The sequence below is a fragment of the Haliotis cracherodii genome, unplaced genomic scaffold (genome assembly GCF_022045235.1).
Source record: "Haliotis cracherodii isolate W230 unplaced genomic scaffold, xgHalCrac1.p SCAF_4, whole genome shotgun sequence".
In the NCBI taxonomy this organism is placed as follows: Eukaryota; Metazoa; Mollusca; class Gastropoda; order Lepetellida; family Haliotidae; genus Haliotis; species Haliotis cracherodii.
Window position 1 is genome coordinate 33077823 of NW_027266297.1, and position 7708 is coordinate 33085530.

A 7708-nucleotide genomic window follows, 5' to 3' on the forward strand; every position below is an offset into this window, starting at 1 on the left:
CACCAAGTAAATATTTACAAAATTTAGTTTGTATGGCTTCTAAAACATTCCAATTGTGGGTTCCCCAAATTTCTGAACAGTAAAATAATATTGGTTTTATTTGCGTATAAAACATTTGAAACAATATTGGTAAAGGAAGGGAGTTAAGTTTAATGTGTAATTGCTTACTGGGAATAAGAGCTTTATTAGCTTTCTGGACTAAAGTTTGGAGTAAATGGATTGTTTGAGGTGGTTTGTTTGGATACATTTCCACTTAGTCGTTCATTGTTTAAGTTCAAACGCATTCACCGTTGTACAATAATTTTGTCAAAACACAAACGGCGGTGTTTGCAAAACTTGCTTCTTCCTATTTCCTGATCAAAATTGTGTAATTTACTGAGAAACGTTTTCTTGACAGTTTCATGGATCTTTACACATTATAAATATTTGCTGACGAAACATTTCCTTTGGGCTAAGAATTTTCTTGTATCCAATCACGCAATAATCAAAATGCTCCGTTAGACTGCCTCTATCAAACAAGGATTCTTTTGCTAATTGCTTGTAGCTCGAGGCTAAACTGTTTCTGGCACACATAAATATCACCAGGGAAGCCACTTTAGCACTAGTCGGATATTAACACCAATAGAAGGACATCGTTCTAACAGCATAATCTAGTCTGATTAAGTCTTGTAGCTCGTTACTGCTAATCTTTAAATTACATCTGTAACGAAGATGCCACCTCTTGAGGCCGATGGAGCTGTCACTGTCAGCAATTGATGTTTATCCCATATCGCCTATGCGCGAGACATATCGCCCGCCTTGAGTGGACATTGTAACAGGCAGGTCAAGCTGTGGTCATATCTGTTTCAGATCCCGTTCCATCACTGATCAAAAGTCGATATTTCTTGTCATATTTTCGACGATCACCTAGTGGTCTGGTTTGTGAGTGAGTATTATTTCACGCCGCTTTTAGCAATATTCTAGCAATATCACGGCGGTGGACACCGGAAATGGGCTTCACACGTTGTACCCATGTCGGGAATCGAACCCGGGTCGTCGGCGTGACGAGCGAACACTTTAACCACTAGGCTACCCGACCGCCCCTCTGGTTTGTCATCTGCTTAGAATTGTGCATCGCTTTTACAGTATGTGATCTGCTGTATGTAAATGCATAGTATCTCTAAGAGTGCAAAAAAAAGTAGTGAATGTTGGGCTTTACACCACTTTATTTCTAAAACACCACGGCGTATCAAAACCCAAAGTAATTCGAGTCTTTGAAGGTAACCGTTTTGACGAAACCAGCGAGCACGGACGAATGGAGGACGTGCATTCTCCTATGAATTTGGAACATTCTCGATTTTGACTGGTCAATCAGCGGTTGCAAATCACGATACCCACCTCTGATTGAAACACCTGGTATGACGGCATGTCACCGCGGAAAAGAAGTATTTCTTTCTCAATCTTTGTCAGTTGGCATTTTGAAATTATATATAGGTTTACAGGTTACAAAATGAAGAGTTGCTCTAACAATACTATTCAAAGTATGTGTGACGCTTGTCGTTAGAGGCGACTAACGGGATCAGGAGGTCTGGCTCGCTGACTTGGTTGATGCATGTCATTGTTCCCAAAAAGCGTGGATCGATGCTCATGATGTCAATCAATCACTGGATTGTCCGGTCCAGACTCCAGAGAGGTCCAGAGTGCGACGTTAAAAAACAAAGTATGTGTGACAATAATAATTGGGATTTGGCGCTTTTCTGTCGCCAACTGTACGCCTTCAGTTAGAGGTAACTTTGTCGTGCACTGCAAACACAGCATGCATATCTCTTAATTTGCAAATCCTGTGGTGTGTTAGCTGGGTTTAACGCCCCTATGAACAGTGTATCTGTTTTCTCACTGTGGGATAGCTTGCTATGGGTGAAAGGCCCACAGTTATGTTGGCACATAGTCGTGTGCCACAATGGACATACCAACGAGGACACGTATGGTCCTGACTGAGCAGAGATCGTAATTGGAGCGAATCTTGAAGCCGACCCAACAACCTTTGGATCTTGACGCGACTGAGGAACACAAATCGGCCCAGAAAATTGAGGCCCCTAGATCTACAACTAATACAGACACTTCCGTCAGGTCGGAACCCATGCGCTGCTCATACAAACCAGCCCTCCCCACCACCATCCTTTATCCAAGGCATCATTTGATATGGTTATGTCACCAAGTTCTCTGATGAAACAATCAAGTGTAACATTTTAAGTTGCGTGCCACTCTTTCCTTAATCAGTGTTTCATATCAATCACATATGTGTTTTTTATGACATGTAATAAATATCGATTTCGTTGAAATTATGTGAAAACCAGTATACATGACACAAATCCTGTACGTTGTCAATTGTACCACATAGGGTCTCATTGCTACCAGTGCGTATTAAATTCATATGCCTTTCTGATGAATTGCACATGTACATGAAAAGCATTATTATATATAGTGGCATCACCTGAATAATTTGATGCTCGTCGCAGACTTCCAGTGCATTTGACAATAATTTAATGTGGTGTCACTCAGACATGCAATGATTAACGTCCTTAGAGTTCGCAAGTGGTCCCAGCAAAATGGTGACCTCATCGATTTTTTTACATCATTGAAGCAGACATAAGAACCTCCGATCAGCTGTTTTCAAGAACATTTAATAGCACTGGAAAAGATTGCAGATTAAGCCACGTCAGTGGCGTAGACTGGCTAATATACCTGCATTGAAAATAGCCGTCCCACGACACTGTAATGCACTTATAATGAAGGGGAATGCGAAGAGGTAATGTTTTGCCACTTAAATGTCCTACTTGTATTTGTTATGTAGACCATCTTTAAACGTGTTTATGTCTGGGTCACATTTTTACCTCTGCGTCAGGAACGAGATGTCACCGAATAGCGTAAAGTATCAAATTAGCCACAAACAAAACTGAACCAACTGAACATACTTTAAACTATGTGTCATTTACGAACTTTTCGAAGGTTCCACTGTGTCATTCTGATAACTTTGCCTAATGATGACGCCACATCTATATAGTAAAACACAGTCTTCAGTGAGTTGTAATAGACAGACAGACAAATTTATTCAGTAAATAAGAGCGACAAAACCCTTTCCATATTCATAAGAAAGCTGTCAAAAGCTCGACAGTTCTTATCAAGGGTAACATAACAGAACTATAGCCCCTGTTTCTTTACACTTCACATACATACACAAAAATCAAAACGACAAACCCCGTTCCATATCCATAAGAATTCTCTGTCATAATCACATGGTATTCACAATATAATATTCAAGAGAGCACAGTATGCCCATGATAATCTTGGTGCACATAGAACATTAGATAAAGATGAAACGTTGCACCACTTGGCCTTTTTACCATCACAGAAGCTACTCCGTGTACAAATACACTCACATTCATAAGGATATTCAGATAATATTTCCAGTGCCAGAATGCAAAGCACTAGAACGGTTTTCAATTATGTATAAAGGTGCCTCTTGTCTGTACCAATATCAAAATCCTAAATCTTAAGTTTCCATCGGGTTCCCGTGCAAAATAAATAGGTGCCCGATGCACGATGTAACAAGAGCCAAATTATGTTTATCGGATGTTCACGGTGCCGTGGGATTGTATTCCGATTCCACGGACCGTTGCTCATGTTGTCTACCACTTATTTGTATATTGTCCAAATTCGATTTCTTTTAGATTGATATGAATAAGCTGTAATATTGCTTACCACGGCTTAAAACTTTACATTCGTACTCAATCAGTTATCAACTGTAATCATTTAAACTGAAAATTAAAATAAAATACAAATTACAAAACTGCTCTTTCAAATTATGTCACGATCTTTCTCATAGACATCTTGTGCAACATTTAGTTCCTGTTCTGCTGTATGTACAGTGTCAGAAGAAAGACTCACTTTATTCAATTTAAACGTTTATTCCAAAAGGAAAAGATTCAGTGTCTTCTTCTATCAATCCATTATCCTAATCATAACAAGAAATCAATGTAATTCAGTTTAGCTGTTTTAATCTCCTTAGCAGTAATTGACAGATAACGAAAAGCATGATCTTTGCCTAAATTAGATGCTATAGACGCTCGTTCCTCTCACTTATTTGTGTTTGCAAAGATTGCATCTCCTGTCGCCGAAAGCCTCTTCCCCCACTCACAAATATATAATTGCTGCGTGCAAAGATTGGATATTCTGTCGCCGAAAGCCTCTTCCTCGGCACAATTTTTTTTACAAAACAGAAAAATAGCGTCATTTTTTCCGAGGTGACAACAACAATCCTTATTAAATTCACGCTGTCAAATGGTTTGTAATTATGTTCAAGGTTCTCTAATATTAGGTAAGTTTTTAAACCCTTTTCAGAACGTTTTCCAGCAGTGGAAACCTGTATACAGTCGTGCCCCGCTTATACGGACTTCAGATATCCGGAAACCTCGGTTCCCGGACGATTTTCATTCAAAACGAAATAATTACTATATAAATTTACCCGTATATCCGGAAATTCAGTTTCCGGAACCGGACGGTCATTTTCATACACAAAACACTGAAATGCACTCAAAATTGTCTCACTTATCCGGACAGTACACTTCCGCTGGTGGTAATATCTTTGATTCGTGAGAAGTCAATTAACCAAGTGACACCGAGTTACGTTTGAGACGAGCTTGTTTATTGTACATGTAATCCCCTTCGATAAATATGGCGTCTGTGGAGGTCAGAGGTCAAAGTTGAACTTCATTACGTATTACGAGAACATTACGAGGCACTGTTTTATATCTAGGGATTAAGATTACCTTGTGTATTTTCTCGTAAACTAAGCCGGAAACAGCAATAACATTATCAGTACGTTCGTGCCGGGTAATGATTGTCCAATTGTCCAGTGAAGACTGCAATTGTATGTCGCTATGCATGTCTTAAGCAGCGGGTAAAATGGGGGTTGGTAGAATTTGGCCATAACAGCTGGTGATAATGCATATCATTCGGATGGTGAAAGAAGGACAGAATGGACGCAAAGATTCCGTGTGTCCTGACGAGAGATTTTGTCGCTGTTCAATAACTGGTGTCATACACAGCTGCTTACAATAGCGTTCTTTGCACAGTATAACATTCATACTTTTCAACTGACTTTTAAAAGTCGTAGCTGGCGTAAAGATCGCTTTGCTAAATGAGGGCCATATCAGCATATTGAGCACACGCAAAATGTCTATGCTAAGGAATATGAGTTACGGTACTCACAATGTCAGATATTTAAATATAAATCTGTAAATTTAAACTAAATAAAAAATTTAACCTAGCCTCAATTTATTTTTTGTGTCCGACATTTCTTTTCAACAGTCTGAAGCAAAATATTTTATTTCAAAGCTCACTTTCTTTGGCATTTAATTTTTTCCGATTAAATTCATATGGTTGTCGTAAAAGGCGACTAACGGGATCGGGTGGTCAGGCTCGCTGACTTGGTTGATGCATGTCATCGATCCCAATTGCGTGGATCGATGCTCATGTTCCAGACTCGATTATTTACAAACCTCCGTCATATACATGTAGCTGGAATATTGCTGAGTGCGGCGTAAAACAACAAACCAACCAACCAACCAATCCGATAAAATTCCAGCCCAGAAACAAATAACTAAGATAGAACCACCCAACCCCAACAGTTGTTATTTCAACTATATTGTAAGTCGATGACAGTTCTAATCGTGTAAAACTTCTTCTCGGGGTTCTATTTTATTGACAGCAGGAGTAATATTAAGGACACTAGTCGTCTTCGTAAAATTAGGACCCATTAAGATCCGCCGTCATATAGCTGGAATATTGCCGAGTGTGGCGCTAAAGAACATACAGACAATCGTAATAATTGGTAAAGACATTTTTTTCAATGAATTTTCCATGTCGGTTTTGTTTCACTATAAAAGAAAACGACTAAACCGAGTTTCCTGACACGTACAGGTAGAAGTGGACTTGTGTGCAACATCATTAATCATTACCACAGTATAATTTCTTAAAGTTCTCACACAGTACGATACAGCCACGTTAGACTTCCGAACTCGGGGTCATTTAGATCATCGGTTTATCCGTGGTTTGAGATAAGTAGCTTACTGATATTAGACCGGTACCGGTAAACTTTATGTCGACATCTTAAATATAAAGCGTCAAGGCCAGAGAGTAATCAGTCTCGATTATCCACTGGATTCCAGTAGGCACAAACGGCAAAATAGCTGTGAACATTATATGAATGGATCACTGAAAACTTGTGATGACACCATGGATCACTGAAAACTAGTGATGACACCATGGATCACTGAAAACTAGTGATGACATCATGGATCACTGAAAACTAGTATTGACATCATGGATCACTGAAAACTATTAATGACATCATGGATCACTGAAAACTAGTGATGACACCATGGGTCACTGAAAACTAGTGATGACACCATGGATCACTGAAAACTAGTAATGGCACCATGGATCACTGAAAACTAGTAATGAAATCATGGATCACTGAAAACTAGTGATAACATCATGGATCACTGAAAACTAGTGATGACACCATGGGTCACTGAAAACTAGCCATGACATCATGGATCACTGAAAACTTGTAATGACACCATGGGTCACTGAAAACTAGTAATGACACCATGGATCACTGAAAACTAGTGATGACACCATGGATCACTGAATACTAGTAATGACACCATGGATCACTGAAAACTAGTTATGAAATCATGGATCACTGAAAACTAGTGATAACATCATGGATCACTGAAAACTAGTGATGACACCATGGATCACTGAAAACTAGCCATGACATCATGGATCACTGAAAACTTGTAATGACACCATGGGTCACTGAAAACTAATAATGACACCATGGATCACTGAAAACTAGTAATGACACCATGGATCACTGAAAACTAGTAATGGCATCATGGATCACTGAATACTAGAAATGACACCATGGATCACGGAAAACTAGTAATGACACAAGATGTAAGGGTAAAAAGTATTTTCCCGCCCTCTCGATGGCACCAGCTACTTAAACATCTTGCATAAAAGTGTAAGTGTTTTTATTTTGTGCATCACGCCTCACAATAATCTGATCATTTTATTGTTCTAAAACTAGTTTTTAAATCATAATCTGTGATATATTTCTGGTTGTTGTACTGTCCTTCGACGACAGGTTTTTACATATAAAATAAATGCATAACTTGTTCAAGTCACGATATGGCTGAAATATTGCCGATGTGACTTTAAATATTAACTCACTCACTCACTCACTCACTCACTCACCACAGCAGTACTCCTGTCATAGGACGACTAAACATAGTAGGCGATATAAATGTTTATCGAATTAAAGCGGTTCGAGCTATTTCTATGTGTACCACTGGCCATATGTTTCAAAGTTTCATTGATCAAACATGCATTGCTTACTTAGGACAACACTTACACACAGGGCTGGTGTCCTTAACCTTTGCCTTGTTATTGGGATAATATTACTATGTTACTATTGCGGTCATGATTCCTCTGCATGGTTATCGTTATTGTAATGTCAATATTATCATTTAGCCCACAAGTATTGTTCACATTAGAAAAAGGCTTTGGCACATATCAGGTAGCTCCAAGTAGGATTTCAAATTGCGTGTTTGTGTGTCTTTATTTCGTTCGTTGTATCCTGTACAAATAGTCTCGTTAT